Source organism: Lontra canadensis, unplaced genomic scaffold (assembly GCF_010015895.1).
Source record: "Lontra canadensis isolate GAN:19392208 unplaced genomic scaffold, GSC_riverotter_1.0 scaffold154, whole genome shotgun sequence".
Taxonomy (NCBI): Eukaryota; Metazoa; Chordata; class Mammalia; order Carnivora; family Mustelidae; genus Lontra; species Lontra canadensis.
In genome coordinates this window covers 1,127,209-1,148,634 of record NW_022631148.1, presented here as the reverse complement: position 1 = coordinate 1,148,634, position 21,426 = coordinate 1,127,209, and the positions used below count along the sequence as shown (strand labels likewise).

At 42.9% G+C, this 21,426-nt stretch overlaps 1 protein-coding gene and 1 pseudogene across 7 annotated transcripts in view; one reads left to right on the top strand and one right to left on the bottom strand.

Annotated features, from left to right (window-relative positions):
• Positions 1-6,666: 6,666 nt before the first annotated feature.
• Positions 6,667-15,425, bottom strand: LOC116859385 (annotated as a pseudogene).
• Positions 15,426-16,002: 577 nt separating this feature from the next.
• Positions 16,003-21,426, top strand: part of CELF1 (CUGBP Elav-like family member 1) — a 71,848-nt gene continuing 66,424 nt past the window's right edge. For 3 of the 7 annotated variants that reach the window (XM_032844575.1, XM_032844574.1, XM_032844576.1), the window contains exon 1: positions 16,004-16,151. The gene's annotated coding sequence lies outside the window, so the exon portion shown is untranslated. Of the gene's footprint in view, positions 16,152-21,426 lie in introns of all 7 variants that reach the window. The other 4 variants (XM_032844572.1, XM_032844571.1, XM_032844578.1 and 1 more) reach the window with 3 other exon arrangements.

Sequence of the window (21,426 nt, the reverse complement as noted above, 5' to 3'; positions counted from 1 at the left end):
GTGAAACAGGGTCCCTTGCCCGTGGCCGGCGGCCTCCCTCCTGAGGGAGGGGACTGGGACCCCAGGTGAGGGGGCGTTCTGACCCCGCAGGGGAACCGGCCACCGGCCGAGGAAGAGCGGGCCCTGGCCAGATGGAAGGGGCTGCGACCGCAGGTGAGGGTGTGACCCCACCAAAAGAAAGAGCAGCCCAGGAAGAGACTCTGCGGTCGGGGCAGCACTGAAGGGGAGAGTTGAAGAAGGGGCTTTAAGCTTTTAGCCCGGGCGGGGGTGGGGGCTCGGCGGAGAGGGTTGGAGGGGCACGTGGGCTGATACGGCCCTCCTCCCACCCTCCCATCCGCCAGAACTCCTTGCTCCCTCCTCCTGCCCAAACCCCAGAATATGTGTGTGTGTATGATGAAAAAATACATAAATATAATATCTAACAATTATGAAAATATATTGAAGTATTGTGATAAGCTTAAATGTAAAAACCACACCCTACAGAGAGGTAAGAGGAATGGTTGTGATGCCCCTTATTTACGTTTAAGTGGAAAATGGTTCTGGTGCTATTTTATTTTATTTTAAAGATTTTATTTATTTATTTGACAGACGGAGATCACAAGTAGGCAGAGAGGCAGGCAGAGAGAGAGAGAGGAGGAAGCAGGCTCCCTGCTGAGCAGAGAGCCCGACATGGGGCTCGATCCGAGGACCCTGGGATTATGACCCGATCGGAAGGCAAAGCCCCTCTGGTGCTATTTTAAAAAGGTTTCTTTTCTTCTTGTAGAAGTAATACATACCTGTGGTGCCCAGCTGGCCTAGTGGGTGGAGCATGCAACTCTTGATCTCTGAGTTGTGAGTTCAAGCCCCACATGGGGGTTAGAGTTTACTTAAGAAAACAAGAAAAAAGTCATACGTACTTCTAGCAATTGGAAAATACAGTAAAGTAGAATTTAATTATCCATAATCTTACCACCTCAGATGCATTTTTTCCTCTAATTTCCTATATGTACCACTAGAAAACTTTTGTAACAGCTTTGTTGAGATATAACTTACCCAGTCGTCCTATACTATCATTAATTACCCATTCTTCTGTGATGGAAATTTACGTTGTTTTTGTTTTTTTTTTTTTTAACTGATTAAGTGGTTTCAGCTTTTTTTTTTTTTTTAAACAAGGAGTTCAGTAGCTTTTTTGTTTTTTTGTTTTTTAAAACAAGGAATTGCAGACTCCTGGATGGCTCTGTCAGTTAAGCGTCTGCCTTCTGCTCAGGTCATGATCCCAGAGTCCTAAAATTGAGACCCGTGTTGGTCTCCCTGCTCAGTGGGGAGCCTGCTTCTCCCTGTCCCATTCCCTCTACCTCTGCCTCTCTCTCGTGAATAAATAAATAATCTAAACAAAGAAATAAAAAAAAAAAAAACAAGGAGTTGGGGTGCCTGAGTGGCTCAGTCGGTTGAGCATCTGCCTTTGGCTGTGGTCCTATCTGAGGGTCCTGGGATCAGGACCACATCCGGCTCCCTGCTCAGCGGGGAGTCTGCTTCTCCCTCTCATTCTGCCTCCTCCCTCATGCTCTGTCTCTTTCTCTTAAAAAATAAATAAAACCTTTTTTTTTTTTTTTAGATTTTATTTATTTGACATAGAGACACAGCAAGAGAGAGAACTACGAGCAGGAGGAGTGGTAGAGGGAGAAGCAGGCTTCCTCCTGAGCAGGGAGCCTGCTACGGGGCTCTATCCCAGGACCGTGGCATCATGACCTGAGTTGAAGGCAGACACTTAAGGATTGAGCCACCTAGGCTCCCCAATAGATAAAATATTTTTAAAAAATTAAAAAATAAACAAGGAGTTTAGTGTGTTTTTTGTATTTTTTTTTTAATTTCAGCTTTTATGCAGATACTTTATTGTCACTCCCTCTACCCTGGTTTTGCTTTGTAGTTTCTCATTATAATAACATGTTTATAAAAAAATGCAAACACTTCAAAATGATATATAAAAAGTGAGGGTTTCCAGTACTGGAGATAATTGTTTCAGTTAGATGTATGTTCCCCCAGGGATTTTGTTTTTTTCTTTTTAGAGACTGTCCACCAAAATTCTTTGTCCACTTCTCTTACAATATCTGAGCTGTCATATGCTCAGTGTCCCTTGCAGTAAGAGGGGATACAAGACTCAGTCGCCTCCAATGGAATGTGAGACGAAGTGATGTGTGCGCCAGCATCAAGACCAACAGGCCCAGTCCGTAACTCCTCCACAAGTCTCCTTCACACTCTTTTTCTCCTCTTGGGGGCTGGAGTAGTGATGAGGGCGGCTGGAATCATCTCAGCAGGAATGAGTTCTATGTGGCAGAGTCCTGATTAATCTGGGTTACTAAGGGTCCCTGGGTCAGTTAAGCATCTGCCTTCAGCTTGGGTCATGATCCAGAGGTCCTGGGATGGAGCCCTGGGTAGGGCTCCCTACTCAGCAGGGAGTCTGCTTCTCCCTCTCCCTTTCCTCCTTCTCCCACCCCCCACTTGTGCTCTCTCTCTCTCATTCTCTCTGAAATAAATAAATAAAATCCTTTTTTAAAATAGTAAATTAATTTGGGGTGCCTGGTTGCCTCAGTCATTAAGCGTCTGCCTTCAGCTCAGGTAATGATCTCAGGGTCCTGGGATCCAGCCCTGCATCAGTCTTCCTGCTCAGTGGGAAGCCTGTATCTCCCTCTTCCAATCCCCTGCTTGTGTTCCCTCTCTCTCTGTGTCTCTCCTGCCAAATAAACAAAATCTTTAAAAAAAAGTAAATTAATTAAAAAAAAAAACCCACAAAACTCCCCATACCACCCTTCCTCCAGCCTCTGGTAACCACTACTTTTTTCCCCTTTGTCTCTCTCTCTCTCTCTCTCTCTCTCTCTCTCTTTTTTTTTTTACATTTTTTAATCTCATTTTTAATCTCTTTTTCTTTCTTTCTTTACTGAATTATAATATACATATAGTGTTGTATTAGTTACAGATGTACAATATAATGGTTAACTCTTTTTGGGGTGCCTGGGTGGCACAGTCACTTAAGTGTCTGCCTTTGGCTCAGATCATGATCCCAGGGCCCTGGGACCAAGCCCCGAATTGGACTCCCTGCTCGGTGGGGAGAATGCTTCTCCCTCTGCCTGCTGCTCCCCCTGTTTTTGTTCTCTCTGTCTTTGACAAATAAATAAAAATCTTTAAAAGAAATAAACAACCCTTTTTTATGATTCAACAAATATTTTTTTAAGATGTTATTTATTTATTTGATAGAAATCACAAGTAGGCAGAGAGACAGGCAGAGAGAGAGGAGGAAGCAGGCTCCCTGCGAAGCAGAGAGCCTGATGCGGGGCTCCATCCCAGGACCCTGGGATCATGACCTGAGCCGAAGGCAGAGCCTTTAACCCACTGAGCCACCCAGGCGCCCCAACAAATATTTTTTAAAAATTTTATTCTTAAGTAATCTCTAGAGCTGATATGGGGCTGGAGCTCACAACCCTGACATGAAGAGTCTCATGCTCTACTGACTGAGCCAGCCAGGCACCTCTCATCATCACTCTTAATCCCCTCTATCCTCACTTCTCTCCACCCACCTTTCCTCTGGCAACCACCAGTGTGTTCTTTTTATTTAAGAGTCTGGGGGGTTTTTTTGGTCTGTTTTTCCTTTGTTCATTTATTTTGTTGCTTAAATTCCACATCTGAGTGAAATCATATGGTATTTGTCTTTCTCTGACATATTTCACTTAGCACTATATCCTCTAGGTCCATCCATGCTGTGGTAGCTGGTAAGATCTCATTCTTTTTTATGGTCAGATAATATCCCAATATATATGCCTCATCTTCTTTGTCCATTTATCTATGGATGGACACTTGAGTTGCTTCCATATCTTGGGTATTGTAAATAATGCTGCAATAAACATAGGGGTGCATGTATCTTTTCAAATTAGTGTTTTCATTTACTTTGGGTGAATACCCAGTAGTGGAATTACTGGATCGTGTGGTGACCCTTATTTTTATTTTTTTGAGGAACTTCCATGCTGTTTTCCAAAGAGACGGCACCAACTGGCATACAACAGTGCATGAGGGTTCCTTTTCCTTGCCAACACTCGCTGTTTCTTATGTTTTTTATTTTAGCCATTTTGACAGGGGTGAGGTGATATCTCACTCTGGTTTTGATTTGCATTTCCCTGATGATGAGTGATGTTGATATCTTTTCATGTTCGTTAGCTGCCACCATTCTACTTTCTGTTATTGTAATCTTAACTACTCTAGATACCGCATATAAGTGAAATCACATACCATTTGTCCTTTTGTGACTGGATTATTTCACTTAAGATAATATCCTCAAAGTTCATCCGTGTTGTGCCAGGTGTCAGAAAAGTTCATCCGTGTTGTGCCAGGTGTCAGAATTTGCTTCCTTTTTTTTTTTTTTTTAAGATTTTATTTATGTATTTGACAGAGATCACAAGTAGGCAAAGAGGCAGGCAGAGAGAGAGGGGAAGCAGCCTCCCTGCGAAGCAGAGAGCCTGATGCGGGGCTCCATCCCAGGACCCTGGGATCATGACCTGAGCTGAAGGCAGAGGCTTAACCCACTGAGCCACCCAGGTGCCCCATAATTTGCTTCCGTTTTAAGGCTGAATAATAGTCCCCTGTGTGTGTACACACACACACACACACACACACTCCCCCCTGTTGGGTATAGAGATGATTTAAATAAATAACTAAAAAAAAAATGGGTTGGGCAGCACCTAACCCAGGTGTCCATCAGTGGATGAATGGATAGGCAACGTCAGTTTATCTGTTGAAGTAATGTCTCTGCCAAACGGAGTCTCAAACTCACAACCCCGAGTTCAAGAGTTGTAGGCTCCTCTGACTGAGCCAGCCAAGCACCCCTAGATGCCCAAATCTTAACTAGCTTGGGCAACATGGATGATCTACTGACTCATATACAAACCTCAGAAAGGGCAAATAGCAACAATCCAGGGACTCAAATCCCATCAGAAATTCGTATCTCTCACTAGTCCTTCCCAGGCCCACATCTTCCCATATTTACCGCCTACAAAAAAACTAACCCCCTTCCCTCAGTTATTAACATGGAAGATTTGAATATATATATGTATTTCTTTAAAACAAAAATGGGAATTTTGTAACTTGCTTTTTAGTACTTAACTGTGTGTTTTTAACATCTTTCCGTGGCAGCTTATATATTTTTTCTTTTTTAAGGATTTTATTTCTATGTAATCTCTACACCCAGCATGGGGCTTGAACTCACAACCCTGAGATCAAGAGTCACATGCTCCACCAACTGAGCCAGCCAGGTGCCCCTATATAGCTTTCTAAAAGATTTTGATAGACCCATGTGTAATGATTGTACTACCATTTTTTCATTTCTCAAAGTTATAAACTAGTTATAGAATATTTACTTTAAAAACAGCATTTTACAGGGGTGCCTGGGTGGCTCAGTGGGTTAAAGCCTCTGCCTTTGGCTCAGGTCATGGTCCCAGGGTCCTGGGATGGAGCCCCGCATCAGGCTCTCTGCTCCGCAGGTAGCCTGCTTCCCCTTCTCTTTTTGCCTGCCTCTCTGCCTACTTGTGATCTCTGTCTGTCAAATAAATAAAATCTTAAAAAAAAATAAAAATAAAAAAATAGAAACAGCATTTTACAAACATTATATATATATATATATATACACACATATGTATATATATGTAAGTGATTTTTTTTTAATATTTTATTTATTTATTTGACAGAGATCACAAGTAGGCAGAGAGGCAGGCAGAGAGAGCGGAGGAAACAGGCTCCCCTCGGAGCAGAGAGCCTGATGTGGGGCTTGATCCCAGGACCCTGGGATCATGACCTGAGCTGAAGGCAGAGGCTTAACCCACTGAGCCACCCAGGCGCCCCTGTAAGCGATTTATTTTTTTAAGAGTTTATTCATTTGATAGAGACACAGTGAGAGAGGGAACACAAGCAAGGGTAGTGAGAGAGGGAGAAACAGGCTTCCTGCTGAGCAGGGAGCCCAATGTGGGGCTCAATCCCAGGACTCTGGGATCATGACCTGAGCTGAAGGCAGAGGATTAACCCACTGAGCCACCCAGGCGCCCCTATATAAGTGATTTAAATTAAAACTCTAAGATACATAGTTTCAGGTAGGTATTATTGCTATCTATACTTTCACTCCGTTTATTAATCTGCTTCAAGTTCATAAATTTACCATGAGGTACAGAGCCCAACCAGGATGGGACAGAATGTGTCCCAAGTTAGAAGGGGAGTGCATGTCCCCTCAGCAACTTCTCTCATAGAGCGCCAGTGCTCCCTTGTACAATTAAAGTTTTCTTCCCGCATATCTGGATGGGACCTTCTGGCTCCTTTGGCTGTGGCTGGTTTTGTCTCCTGATTCTTACAGGCATGCTACTTTGTTGCCTAGGACATTGATCCGAGCTTCCTGGCCTCTCTCCATTAGGCCCCTTCCAAGCCCCTCTGCTACATATGCCTGAGATTCAGGAAAGCTGACCCATTGGAATGCTGGGAACACTTACTTACAGGTGGAACCTCCATGCCAGCATACACTATCCTGAATCCTACTGCAGAAATTGCTTTCCTTCCGGGTCTGGTGAATCCTAGATCATGGCCAACAAGCAGATGTTCGAAGTGGCTTTTTCTGAGACTTCCTCCCCAAGAGGGAGCCATCTGGCCACTTGCTTTTTATCACATTTCTAATAGCTGCTCCATTTCCTCAAGGGCTGTTGTAAAATCATTTACTTGACAGTTACATAAAATCTGCCGTTCTGTGAACCGGGCCCTCTCTTCTTTCATCTTCAACTTTACTTTCAGGGCCTGGAACTCCTTCATCTGTATTTTGGCTGTTTCTTTAAAAAGCTTCAGCTCACCTTACAAAGTTTCTAACAACACCATAGAGGCCACGGGATCATGCGGATTTTTGCTGTGATGCCAGGGTCTCTCACTCACTGCTTGAAACTGTGTTGGCGCCTTTGCCCAGCTGTCCGCCAGCAACATTCCCAGCAGCCCCACCTATTGGGTCACGTCTTTCCGTCTTTCCGTTCTTCTGGAGTTTCAGTCAGCTTCTGGGGCAACTGCTCCTGGATAGCCTGGAGGTGGTTCCTATCCTCAAGCTCCTCCTCTGATTCTGCTTTACTCATTGGTTTGCAACTCTTTCTGACCTTCCTCCTGATGGCAGTGTCTGCGGTTTCTACCTGTCCATTCTCTTGCTTCAGTTTGATGATTTTCGTTTTAAAGATTTTATTTGAGAGAGAGCAAGAACAGAGCTGAGCCAGACCGGGGGCTCTGTCCCAGGACCCCAAGATCATGACCGGAGCTGAAGTCAGACACCCCTCAGTTTGATGATTTTTGTACCATCATTCTTTGAACCTCCTGAATGAAGAAGTCTGGAAATATTGACTTCTTTGGACTTCACAGATAAAAGCCTCCGAGAAGTGGTTCACATTTGGGGGTGGGGGGCGGGCCGCCCCTGAGCACGGAGGGAGGCTGCAGTGTATACACTATCTTACCATGCAGGTCATTGTATAGGTCACACTGGCTGTCCCCAGGTGCCTGCTGCTCCTGCCCACTGCTCTGGTTGCTCCGGATTCAAAAGACACTCTCCACAGCAGCTACTGGATACAGCATTTCCATAACTATTTCCCTATTGATGGATGGGGAACCCAATTGGATAGCACCTTTTTTTTTTTTTAACCAATTAGAAATATAGTCAGTTCCATGAGGGCAGGGACCTTGTCTATTGCATTCATGCCTATAACCCCATTGTCTAGCCCAGTGCCTGACTAGTTGGCACTCAATAAATACTAGTTGGCCAAGTCAAAGAATGATGCAGGAAAAGCATTGTATATGCTTCACACACTTATGTTTCTGAAGGAAACATTTCTAGAAATACACTGGCTATATTAAGGGATATGTGCATCTTTTTAAGGGGGTCACAGGAAATTTTTTATAGTTTTCTTGAGTATAATTGACATACACTAAACTACATGTATTTAAAGTATACACTTTAGGGTTACCTGGCTGGCTCAGTCGGTGGAGCAAGTGACTCTTGATCTCAGGGCTGTGAGTTCTGGACCCATGCTAGGCGTAGATTACTTTAAAAATTAAATCTTTTGGGGCACCTGGGTGGCTCAGTGGGTTAATGCCTCTGCCTTTGGCTCAGGTCATGGTCCTGGAGTCCTGGGCTTTCTGCTCGGCAGGGAGCCTTCTTCCCTTCCTCTCTCTCTGCCTGCCTCTCTGCCTGCTTGTGATCTCTATCAAATAAATAAATAAATAAATAAATCTTTTAAAAAATAAAAAATAAATAATAAAAATTAAATCTTTTTAAAAAAGTAAGTGATTTATTTATTTTTATTTATTTTTTTAAGATTTTATTTACTTAATTGAGACAGAGAGAACCTGTGAACATGGGCAGGGGGAGGGGCAGAGGGAGAGGGAGAAGGAGAAGGAGACTCCCTGCTGAGTAGGGAGCCTGAGGTGGGACTCAGTCCCAGGACCCAGGGATCATGACCCCAGCCGAGGATAGAAGCTTAACCAACTGGGCCACTGAGGTGCTCCAAATCTTTTTTATTTTTTAAAATAAAGTATGTACTTTAATACATTTTGATATATGTATGTACTTGTGAAAACATCACCATAATGAAGATAATAGAATGTATCCATTACCTCCAAATAAGAGTTCTCGCTTTCCTTTGTAACCCCTTCTTCCCATAACTCTTTATTCCCTTACCCTATTCCTCAGCAACCACTGATCTATTATAGATTAATTAGCATTTTCTAGAGTTTTATATAAATAGATATGAATGTTTTCAATTTTAATGATTGTTTCCTTCCTATATGGCTGTATGTATACACACCGAGAGTGCCTAATGTTCACAACTCCATCATCTTTTAAAAGTTATTTAATTTATCTCGCATTTGACAGTCCAAAAAATCCACATTGTTTTAATTTTAATATCTTTATTTGTTAGATTGAACATTTTTTGTTTATTGGCCATTTGTATTCTTTCTGTGAATTGTATATTTATTTCCTTGTCCATTTGTCTAATGGGTTGTTTGTTGTTATTCTTCCTGGCCATAGAAAACACACAAATTCCAAGTGTAAGGTGTGATAAATTTCACATATTTATACATCCATGAGACCATCACTCAGTCGAAGATGTAACACATTCCAATATTCCAGAAAGTTCGCTCATACTCCCTTTAGTTCATAGTCAATCCCCACTTCCTGGCAAAGATTACCTCTATCCTGACATTTCTTTTTATTTTTACCTCTTCTCAAACTTCAATTAAATAGACGTGTGCAATATGTGCTTTTTTCTTTTCTTTTTTTAAACTATCTTTTTTTTTTTTTAAGATTTTATTTATTTATTTGACAGGCAGACAGAGATCACAAGTAGGCAGAGAGGCAGACAGAGAGAGGGGGAAGCAGGCTCCCTGCTGAACAGAGAGCCCGATGCAGGGCTCGATCCCAGGACCCCGGGATCATGACCTGAGCTGAAGACAGAGGCTTTAACCCACTGAACCACCCAGGCGCCCCTGTGCTTTTTTTTTCTGACTTGTTTTACTTAATAGTATGTCTATGGGACTCATCCATAGTAGCAGTTTCTTCCTTGTCCTTGCTATATAAATAGTCTGCTATAAATATATTGCACAATTTATCTACCGTTTCGAGTTTGGGTTATTTGGCGGGGGGCAGGTTATTATTAATAAAAGTGCTACAAACAATTCTTTTGGTAAAAAAAAAATGTACTAATTTCTGTTGGGAATGGAATTACTGCATCACAGGGTACATACAAGTCCATTTAATTGTTTGGGTTTAGAAGATACAGTCAAACAGTCTTCCAAAGTGGTTGTACTGTTTTTATTCCAACTACCAATATGAGAGTTCAAAAAAAAAAGCTTCAGGGCACCTGACTTACTCAATTGGTGGAGCATGTGATTCTTAATCTCAGGGTCATAAATTCAAGCCTTTTCAAGCCTTGGTGTGGAGCCTACTGGAAAGAAAAGAAAGAAAGAAAGAAAGAAGGAAGAAAAAAGAAAGCAAGCTTCACTGCAAATCTCAGTGGGAAAAGATGGTCTTTCTAAATGGTAATGGATCAGCTGGATATCTACAGAGAAAGACAAAAGAAAAGAACCCTGACCCTCCTCTCAAACCATACACAAAAACAGTAGATGGATCTTAGTGTGAAAGATTAAACCAATAAAGGAGAAAATTTTCATGACCTGGGTAAACAAAAATCTCTCAAACAGAACACAGCAATCACCAACCATAAAATAAGGACCAAAAAACAGGACCTTGAAAAAAATGGAACAAAACAAAACAAAAAACAAGGCCTTATTAAAATTAAAAATATTTTTCATCAAAAGAAACCATTAAGAGGGGCGCCTGGGTGGCTCAGTGGGTTAAAGCTTCAGCCTTCAGCACAGGTCTTGATTCCAGGGTCTTGGGATGGAGCCCCACATCAGGCTCTCTGCTCAGTGGGGAGCTTGCTTCCCCCTCTCTCTGCCTGCCTCTGCCTACTTGTGATCTCTGTTTGTCAAATAAATAGATAAAATCTTAAAAAAAAAAAAAAAGAAAGCATTAAGATGGTAAAGGCAAGCCACACTGGGAGAAGACATAAGCACTACACATATCAGCAAGGGACTTGTATTCAAAATATAAAAAGAACTGGAGCACCTGGGTGGCTCAGTCAGTTAAGTGATCTCCCCTCAGGTCTTGATTTCATGGGTCTTGATCTCAGGGTTGTGAGTTTGCTCTGCACTGGTCTCCACACCAGTCGTGGAGCCTACTTAAAAAAAAAAAAAGTATGTACCTATCGATATATCTATATCTCCTATAGATATATCTGTATCTCCTACTAAACTAAAAGAGTCTCGGAAGAGAGAGGGAGAAAGGCTTAAGTAGATGATTCACAAGAAAGCATATTTATTTATTTATTTATTTATTAAAAGATTTTATTTATTCACTTAACAGACAGAGATCATAAGTAGGCAGAGAGGCAGGCAGAGAGAGGGGAAGTAGGCTCCCTGCTGAGCAGAGAGCCCGATGCGGGGCTCGATCCCAGGACCCTGAGATCATGACCTGAGCCGAAGGCAGAGGCTTTAACCGTCTGAGCCACCCAGGCGCCCCAAGAAAGCATATTTAAATAGTCAATAAACATTATATAAAGTCTCTCAACATCATTAAGGAAGTAAAAATTTAAACCACAATAAAGGGTGCCTGGCTGGCTCAGTTAGAGTGTGTGACTCTTGATTTTGGGGTTGTAGGTTCAATCCATAGTGAAATATCACTATATCCTAGCAGAATGACTAAAATTAGGGCAATGCCAAGTGGTGAGGATTCAGAGCACTGTTATTTTTTTAAGATTTATTTTTTTAATCACTTTTTTTTCTAGAGAGAGAGGGAGAGAGAGGATCTTTTTTTTTTTGTTTAAGATTGTATTTATTTATTTATTTGACAGAGAGCGCGAGTGAGCGTGCTCGCCAGCACAAGTAGGCAGAGTGGCAGGCAGAGAGGGAGAAGCAGGCTCCTGCCTGAGCAGGACCCTGGGACCTAAGCCAAAGGCAGACACTTAGTCAACTGAGCACGCTGAGAGAGAGGATCTTTAAGCAGGCTCCACGCCCTATGCTGAGCCCCATGAGCGTTTGGTCTCACAACCCTGAGATCATGATCTGAGCCCAAATCAAGAGCTGCTTACTTAACTGACTGAGTCATCCAAGTGCCCCTTAAGATTTTATTTCTTATTTTTATTTTTATTTTTAGATTTTATTTATTTATGAGACAGAGACAGTGAGAGAGGGAACACAAGCAGTGGGAGTGGGAGAGGAAGAAGCAGGCTTCCCTCTGAGCAGGGAGCCTGATGCGGGGCTGGACCCCAGGACCCTGGGATCACAACCTGAGCCGAAGGCAGACGCCTAATGTCTAAGCCACCCAGGTGCCCCAGAATTTTATATTTTAAATTAATCTCTACCCCCAACGCGAAGCTCAAACTGACAACCTCAAGATCAAGAGTCACGTGTGCTCAACTGACTGAGCCAGCTGGGTGCCCCCTCTTTAAAGATTTTTAAAATTTATTTGAAACAAAGAGAGCAAAGCAGGAGAGAGAACACAAGGAGGGACAGAGGGAGAGGGAGAAGCAAGCCCCTGCCTTGGTAACTAGATGCAAGAGGAAGCCTGGTACCTTGCAACAAGTGTTACTTCCTCTGCCAATGGGAGCCCTAAGTCAAGAGGCAGATAAAATAGGGGAAAGTTTCTGGTTGCCCTTCAAGAAATATCTAAGTCAGATATTATGAAAAAAAAAAAAAACAAAACCTGGAGAAACAAGAGAATAAGAAAATGGTCGTGATCCCTACCTTCATCTAACTCATTATATTAATATAATTTATAATCATATATTTATATACATTTTATTATTAATATATTATTAATATATTAATTTAAATTTTAAATTTTATTATTAATGTATTATATAAATGTATAATATACTAATATATGATTAATATAATAATAATATATTAATAATATATTAATCATATATTTATAATCATAGATTCTAGGAAGCTTCTGAAGTCTAAACAATTCATTCTCTTTTTCCACAATAAACACCTAGGTATTCTTATTCAATTCAACAATATGTATTGACGGGGGAGGGGAAGTGGATAAAGACAGTCAAAAGGTACAAACTTCCAGTTATAAGTAAGTACTTAGGATGTAATACACAACTTGATGACTATAGTTAACACTGTGGTATGGGTTATGGGAAAGAGTTGTTAAAAGAGTAGATCCTAAGAGTTCTCAACACAAGAAAGAAAAAAAAATTTCTATCTTTATGAGATGAGGATGTTAACTAATCTTATTGTGGTAGCCATTTCACAATATATCTAAGTCAAATTAAAAAACCAGTATTTGGGGCGCCTGGGTGGTTCAGTGGGTTAAAGCCTCTGCCTTTGGCTCAGGTCATGATCCCAGGGTCCTGGGATCGAGCCCCGCATTGGGCTCTCTGCTCAGCGGGGAGCCTGCTTCCTCCTCTTTCTCTGCCTGCCTCTCTGCCTACTTGTGATCTCTGTCTGTCAAATAAATAAATAAAATCTTTAAAAAATACAAAAATAAACAGTATTTATTGAGCATCTATTATGGGTAGGCATTATTCTAGGCCCTGAGGATATAAAAAAGACTAAGATCCTATTCCTGTAGAATTTACCATCTAATTGGGTGGGGTACAAATAAAGAAAGTAAAATATGAAGTACAAAATACACTCTGTTGGATGGTGATTAGTGATTTGGATAAAAACAAACCAGAAAAGGGGGATTAGAAGCATGGGTGTTTGTGTGTGTAATTTTATTTCATTATTTCTGTCTTTCTGTGTGTGTGTGAGATTTTATTTTATTTATTTATTTTTTAAAAGATCTTACTTGTTTATTTATTTGAGAGAGAGTGAGAGATAAAAAGAGACAGCACAAGTAGAGGAGGGGGCAGAGGAAGAAGCAGACCCCTGCTGAGCAGGAAGCCTGACATGGGGCTGGATCCCAGGACTTGAAGGCAGACCCTTAACTGACTGAGCCATGCAGGCACCCCTCTGTGTGTATAATTATAAATGAGGTGGTCAGCGAAAGCCCAAGTGAGAATGTGACATTTACATCAAGACCTGAAGGAGGTAAGGAAGTGAGTCTGGTGCGTATCTGGATGATTCTGTGGCCCACAAAGACAGTCTCTGTTTACAAAGTTTGTACAATCTGTGGCAGCTGGGAGACCAATATAAAATTAATTGTGGTAATGGATATAACAGCATTCTATAAGTTGTAATGATCTATAAATATAGGGTATTTTCAGGAAATTACACATATACTTATTAACAAGAACAAGATCACATATCAGCATTATAAATGTATATGAAATGATAAACTATATGGTACAATTAGGGAATATGATAATGCATTAGGAGCTAATTGTTCCTGTCTGTATGGTACCAGAAAAACTATGGTTAGTTTCCCTCCAACCCCTCAAGGAGGAAAGAGGTGTTTCTTTCTTTTTTTTTTTTTTTAAAGATTTTTATTTATTTGACAGAGAGAGAGAGAAATCAAAGAGCACAAGTAGGCAGAGAGGCAGTCAGAGAGAGAGAGAGAAGCAGGCTCCCCGCCGAGCAGAGAGCCCGACGCGGGGCTCAATCCCAGAACCCCAGGACCATGACCTGAGCTGAAGGCAGAGGCTTAACCCACTGAGCCACCCAGGTGCCCCGAAAGAGGTGTTTCTAATACATGCGAATACCCTTGAGGCTTCTGCTTGGGAGTGCCCTTGTTAATTAATTAATTAGTTAATTAATTAAATATTTTTATTTACTTATTTCAGAGAGAGAGAGCAAGCATGAACAGGGAAAGGGGCAGAGGGAGAAGCAGACTCCTGTCTGAGCAGGCAGAACCCTGGGATCATGACCTGAGTCAAAGGCAGATGCTTAACCAGCTGAGCCACCCAGGCACCCCTATTTTTTTTCTTTTTTCTTTCTTTTTTTTTTTTTTAAGATTTTATTTATTTATTTGACAGAGAAAGAGCACAAGTAGGCAGAGAGGCAGACTGAGAGAGGGGAAAGCAGGCTCCTTACTGAGCAGAGACCCTATGTGGGGCTTGATCCTAGGACCCTGAGATCATGACCTGAGTCTTAACCCACTGAGCCACCCAGGTGTCCCCAGGGACCCCTAATTTTTTATTTTTTTGTGGTGAGGTAGAGTATAATCAGTATTTGTGGATATAGGAATTATTTGCTCTGGGAAGCCAGATGATGTTACAGAGAAAACATTTGCAAACCTAAGAGTTAATTGCCTGTTGCTGGGTCCAAAAGGGCCCAGAACTAAATTTTCTAGTTTCCTTCCTTTCTTTTCTTCCTTCTTTCTTCTTTTTTCTTTTCTTTTCTTTCTTTCTTTCTTTTTTTTTTTTTTTACAAATGTTAGCTATTATTATTATTTTTAAAGATTTTATTTATTTATTTGACAGAGAGCTCCGCGAGAGAGGGAACACAAGAAGGGGGGGAGTGGGAGAGGAAGAAGCAGGCTTCCGGCTGAGCTGGGAGCCTGATAGGGGGGGTTGGATCCCAGGACCCTGGGATCATGACGTGAGCAGAGGCAGAAGGTTAAGTGCTGAGCCACCCAGGCGCCTCTAAGTTTTCTTTTTTTATGTATATTTCACTGTCACATAAGGTGTAGGACCTGCATTAGCCTTTTTAAACAAACAAGCAAACAACAACAGTTGTAGTTTGAATTCCACCTAGATCTTGGGATTCCTGAGTCACTCTGAAGGAGGTCTTTTGGGACCTAACCTGGGTTGTTTAAAAAATTTTTTTTTTCTGGGAAATGTAGGTTAGGGCTGAGCAATCAGTCTCTTAATAAGAACCCTTACGAGCTTCCTGGCGCTGCAGGAATTTTTGCAAGGTTGTGCGTTCACAGGCTGGATCATCCTGTTAGAAAGCACTCCCCTAACTCTGAAAGCTTGCAATGACATTCACGTTCCACATCTCAGCAAAGACGGAAGAAGGCCTGGATCTCGTTGCTTGTCTGTTGGGGCAGAAGGAGGGTGTGTCATGTGCCCAAAGCTGGCCAAGCGCCATTCCATTCACTCATTCATTCATTCATCAAATATTTTATTATGCGCATAATTCAGTGTCAAGCAGAGATCCTCGCCCACCAAGCCATCCAGAACTCCTGTGGGTACCGTGCGCAGGGCCAAGAACCTCAGACTCTCAGGCCGGGTCTTCAGACCCTTTGCATCAGTAGCGCTCCGAGACAAAGAGATGCGCTCCTGCAGCTCCCCGGGCTGAGGGTTCCGCCCGCAGCGCCCAGGGCTTCGGCGCGGCTGCTTCTCCACTCCCCAGCCCAAGGGGGCGCTGTAGCGCCGCGCGCTCCGCTCGGCCCTGCTCCGTGCTCCGCTCGGCTCGGCGCTGCGGGCGGCATCGCGGTGGTACGTTCCCTCTCACCGCCCTCCCCCTCCTCCTCCTCAGCCCTCCCCGCCAGTGGTAGGTGCCGGAAGTGCCGCCATTTTGGGGTGTTCTGCTCTGGCGGCAGCGGCAGCGGCGGCGGGACGCGGAGGCTCCCCCGGGACTCGGCCTCAGCAGCGAGGCGGCGGCGGCGGCTGCGGAGGCGCAGGCAGCAGCTGAGGCAGCGGCGGGCTCAGGTGCAGCCGCTGGTGAGTGCTGTGGCCACGGGTTAACGGGCCACGGGTGGAGGGAGGGAGTGAGGGAGGGAAAGGAGGCAGGAGGAAGGCGCCGCGGGGCGGGTCCGGTCCTGGCGGCCGCGGGTCACAGGGCCCTTCGGGCGCGGCCGCTTCTGGCTCCCCGCGCCCCGGGGGCAGGTCAGCGATCTCCTCCCGCGTGTCGGGGCCCTCCGCTCCCCGGGTCCCGCCGCGCTTATCCGGCGCGTGCCCCCGCGCCCAGAGAGACCCACCCTCCTCGTGGCCTTGCCCCCTTTCTCCGCGCCCTTTGCCTTCACCCTGCGGGCCCCGAGGGCTCCGTTCCTTGCCCAGGGGTAGCTCCACTCTTTTTTCCGGCCGCCGTGCCAGACCCAGGCTGTCTGCCCGGGACACCCCTTCCTTCCTCCTGACGTCCCACGTGTTCTTGGTGCCGACCCCTGGAGGGGGGCCCAGGACCGCTGCCTTGGTGGGGGTTAGCGCTTCTGTTCGGGAGCCTTGAGAGCCCCCCGCTCCCCGCCCGGGATCCACTAGGGCCTTGGCTCGCCCTCCCCCCACATCAGGTGCTCACCCAGTCGTGGCCTAGTAGCAGGGCTGGAATCTCGCACCCGAGAGCGCGGAGAGCGCAGTGAAGAGCTTTTTTCTCTAGGGACCTGGCTTTGGATTTAAAGCAGGTGGTGTCTTGATTTTAGGGGCAAGATGTTGTTTTAATTCTTAGGACTATAGCACAGGTTCCGAGGAGCTTCTCGTTGGTTCAGGCTCATCCTCCTAGTTGACGGGAAGGTGGTGAGATTTTGGTCGGAGCCTGTTTCAGCAAAATGGAATCTTTTTCTCTCCAGCAGAGTTAATGCTGTACTTTTATTACCCTTTACCCTCGAGTAGAAAGGCTATATAACAGTTTTGAATAGCGGGCGGCAGTGCTTTATAATGCTTGCAGTGTAAGAGGTTACAGATACTCTGTGAATCCTTTACAGGAACTTCTTTTAGAGGTCTTTTCGCTGTCTTTGATTCTTTGTAGATCGGAGAAGCTTTAATTGCATTCTTTCACCTTTTCCACAAGTGTTGGGTCGGCTCTTTTCCTCGAGTGTGGCGTCTTTTAGAGTGCTATGCAAGTTCAGCTTCTCCTTAACATTCTTGGTGAGGAGGAAGGCGTCTCCACATTGAAACACACCGGGTTTCTTTCTGTTTTAACATTAATGAGTCCACTCGGAAGATCATGAAGTTACCATAGCATGCATGAACTATTGCCCCCCTACTCTTCCTAGCTTTACTTACAGTGTGTGGTTTCTGATTATGAATTAGCCAAGATTGAAGCAGTGTTGTTAGTAAAGCAAAGCTGGAGCTTTCAGCTGTTGATTTAAAACCAGGAAGTTTGTGGTTCCTCCAGTGGTTTTTTTCCCTCTTGACTGTCCACCACCTGTTTCCATTAAGAATGGCTCTTGGCCCAGAGCGTAGATCTCAACTTTTCTCCAATCATTCACTCTTGCACATTAGATTTTCTTATCCTAGGTGGTATCTAGGCTTAAAATCCATTAGCGTGTGGGCCTATTAGAGATAAAATATCTTTTCCCACTCTTGCTTTGCAGATGAGGAAACTGAGGCCCCCAGAGGTTGTGACTTACTTGCCCAAAGTTACATAGCAAGGATTCTTAAGAGAGTCTCATCATAAATTTAAAAAAACAAGCAGACAATATTAGGAGCAACAATGCAGGATTGCCTGGAATGGCAAGGGCCCTGTGATTGAAGTTAAAAGGCCTGGTGATCCTTGCTTTGTCAGTTGCTGGTTATATAGCCTTGACCAAGTCACTTAACTGTTTTGAGCCTCAGTTTATTCTCATCTGCAAAATGGAGGAAATAGTGTCTGTCTTCCGGGTGCTAATTCAGCTTCAGTGTAGTACATGTGAAAGTGCTTGTGGTGTAAGAGACAGTGAGATTTTGAGCCAGAATGTTTATTTTTCTAAAGATTTCCACTAAATTTCTTATTACAGAAGCTATTTTAAAAAAAAGCTATAGATTCATTATAAAAAATAGAGAAAAGAAATAAAACTCACTCTTAGTCTCATCACTCATAAGTGATTCTTAGTCCTTGGTCTTTATCTTATCCTTTTTTAAATATTAGATAAATGTTTATTATTTTACCAAAATAATAAGTTTATCCTACTCACAGTTTAGTGATGTGTTTTGAAGGTTTAATAGTATATGATAGGCATGGTTTAAAAACACAGTTCATTATTTTTTTAAACAAATTTTTTTTTAAAAGATTTTATTTATTTGACAGAGATCACAAGTAGGCAGAGAGGCAGGCAGAGAGAGGAGAGATGAGGAAGCAGGCTCCCTGCTGAGCAGAGAGCCCGATGCCGGGCTCGATCCCAGGACCCTGGGATCATGACCTGCGCTGAAGGCAGAGGCTTTAACCCACTGAGCCACCCAGGTGCCCCTAAACAAATTTTTTTAAACAAATTTTAAATGGTGCTGTGGATTTAATAGCTCCAGCATATGTGAGATGGGCCAGTGGATGTCCAGTACAAGCACAGAGAAGTTGCTCTTTCATTTATTTATTTATAAGGTTTTACTTACTTATTTATTTTAGAGAGAGAGCAAGAACACCTGCCTGTGTGGGCAGGGGGAGGAACAGAGGGAGAGGGACAAGCAGACCACTCTGAGTGTGGAGCTGGATGCCAGGCTCAATCTCACAAGCCCGAGAACCGGATGCTTAACCTACTGAGCCACCCAGGTGCGCCAGGAAAGTTGCTTTTTAAATTTTTAATTTTTAAATAATTTTTATTTATTTATTTGACAAAGAGCACAAGCAGGCAGAGTAGCAGGAAGAGGGAGAAACAGGCTCCCCAAGGAGCAAGGAGCCTGATGTGGGCTAGATCCCAGGACCCTGGGATCATGACCTGAGCTGAAGGCAGTCACTTAACCAGCTGAGCCACCAGAGCACCCCGAAGTTGCTCTATTAAATATACTGGGATGGAAGAAGAGAAGGAAAGGGAGGGCAGAGATCTAACATTTGTCATATGTCTGCCATGTGAAAAAAAAAAATTTTTTTTTTTTTATAAAGATTTGGACTCTCTAAATGTGCTGAATTCTGTCCCCCTTCCCATGACTGCCACTGCAGTTTCTTTAACTTAATTTTTCTGTGAGATTGGACCTCATAAGGAAGATAAGGAGGGTAGAAGGTGATGGTATGCTTTGGAAAGGGAGGGAAGAGCTGTCACTTGGAGGCTTTAGTGAGGAAGTTGGAGGAAATAGGAGCATCGTCACCACTACTCAGGGCTCAGGGTGCTTTGAACAAATTGCTCTTTTTAAGCCATGGAATCATTGGATTTAGGTAAACTATTTCCTCGGCTTTTTTTTTTTAAACAACTTTATTGAGGTATAATTCGTATACCATACAACTCGGTGGGTTTGATCTGTTATTTTATTAATTTTAAAAAATTGTGGCAAAGGCAGCTCTTTCTGTCCACAGGTCCTGTCCCTGTACTTTAATAAAACTGCCTTTTTGGCACCCCCCCCATAAATAAAAAATTGTGGTGAAATATATATGACAAAAATTGGCCATTTAAACCACTTTTTATATTTGCAATTTTTTAAGAAGATTTTATTTATTTGACAGAAGGCGAGAGAGCACAAGCAGGATGAGCTGGAGAGGGAGAGGGAGCAGCAGACTCCCTGGAGGGAGCCTCATGCAGGGCTCCAATAGGGCTTCACGTGGGGCTCAATCCCAGGACCTGAGCTTGAGGTTCATAACTGAAGGCAGATGAGCTACCCAGGCACCCTGGTGTATTTGTGTTTTTTAATGTAAAAAACAACGTGAAGCTTACTCTTTTTAACTGTTTTTGAGTGTGTAGTTCTATGGCATTGAGTGCATTCCCACTGAGGGGAAACACGTCTTCAGAACCTTTTTGTCTTGAAAATCTGAAACTTTATACCCAATTAACAACAATTCTCCTTTTTTTCCTTTCCCCAGCCCCTGGTAACCACCCATATGTTTTCTGTTTCTTTTCTTTTCTTACTTATTTTTTTAAAGATTTAATTTATTTGACAGAGAGACCGTGAGAGAGGGAATACAAGCAGGGGGAGTGGGAGAGGGGAAAGCAGGCTTCCTGCGGAGCGGGGAGCCCGATGCAGAGCTGGATCCCTAGACCCTGGGATCATGACCTGAGCCGAAGGCAGACGCTTAACTGAGCCATCCAGGTGCTCTTGTTTTCTTTTTCTGTGAATTTGACTGCTCTTGGATACATCATATAAGTGGAGTTATATAGTATTGGCTTTTTGTGACTGGTTTATTTCACTTACCATAATATCTTTAAGGTTCATCCATGTCGTAGTATGTGACAGGATTTCTATACTTTTAAAGGCTCAATAATACTAGGGCACCTGGCTGGCTCATTCGGTTAAACATGCGACTCTTGATCTTGGTCATTGGTTGGATCCCCATAGGTGTAGAGATTACTTATACTTACATATAGTACACCCCATATAGGTGTAGAGATTACTTAAAAAAAAAAAGTGATTGATACTCTATTTTATGTATATACCACATTTTGTTTATCCATTCATCTCTTGATGGACATGAGTAGTTTCTGCCTTTTGACTATTGTGATTAGTGCTGCTGTGCGAGTGCAGGTATCTCTTAGAGACCCTTCTTTCGATTCTTAAAATAGCCAGAATTGAGATTGCTGGATCATATAGTAGTTCTATTTTCAATTTTTTGAGGAACCTTCATACTGTTTTCCATAGTGGTTGCACTATTTTACAATCCCACCAGCAGTGCTCAAGGGTTCCGGTATCCACATCTTTGCGAACATTTGTTATTTTTGTGTATGTGTTTAAATAGTAATAGTAAGAGTGTGAGGTAATACTTTTTTAAATTGAAGTGTAGCTCGTGTTCAATATTATTTTAGTTTCATACGAACAATATGGTAATAGGACATTTATATACATTACTTCGTTGTGATTTTGATTCACATTTCTCTTATTAATGATGTTAATTGAACATCTTTTCATAAGGTTCTAGGCTATTTGTATATTATCATTGGAGAAATACCTAAGTCCTTTGCTCATTTTTGAAATCAGGATATATGATTTTTTTGTTGAGTTGTAGTTGTTTTATATGTTGTGAATATTGATCCTTTGTCAGATACATGATGTGAAGAAACACTTTTTGCCCATGTCTTTTCAGTGTTGATTTTGTCTTCTGTCTGTTTTTGCTTTTGTTATCTATACTTTTGGTGTCTTATCCAAGAAATCACTGCCAGGTCTAATGCTA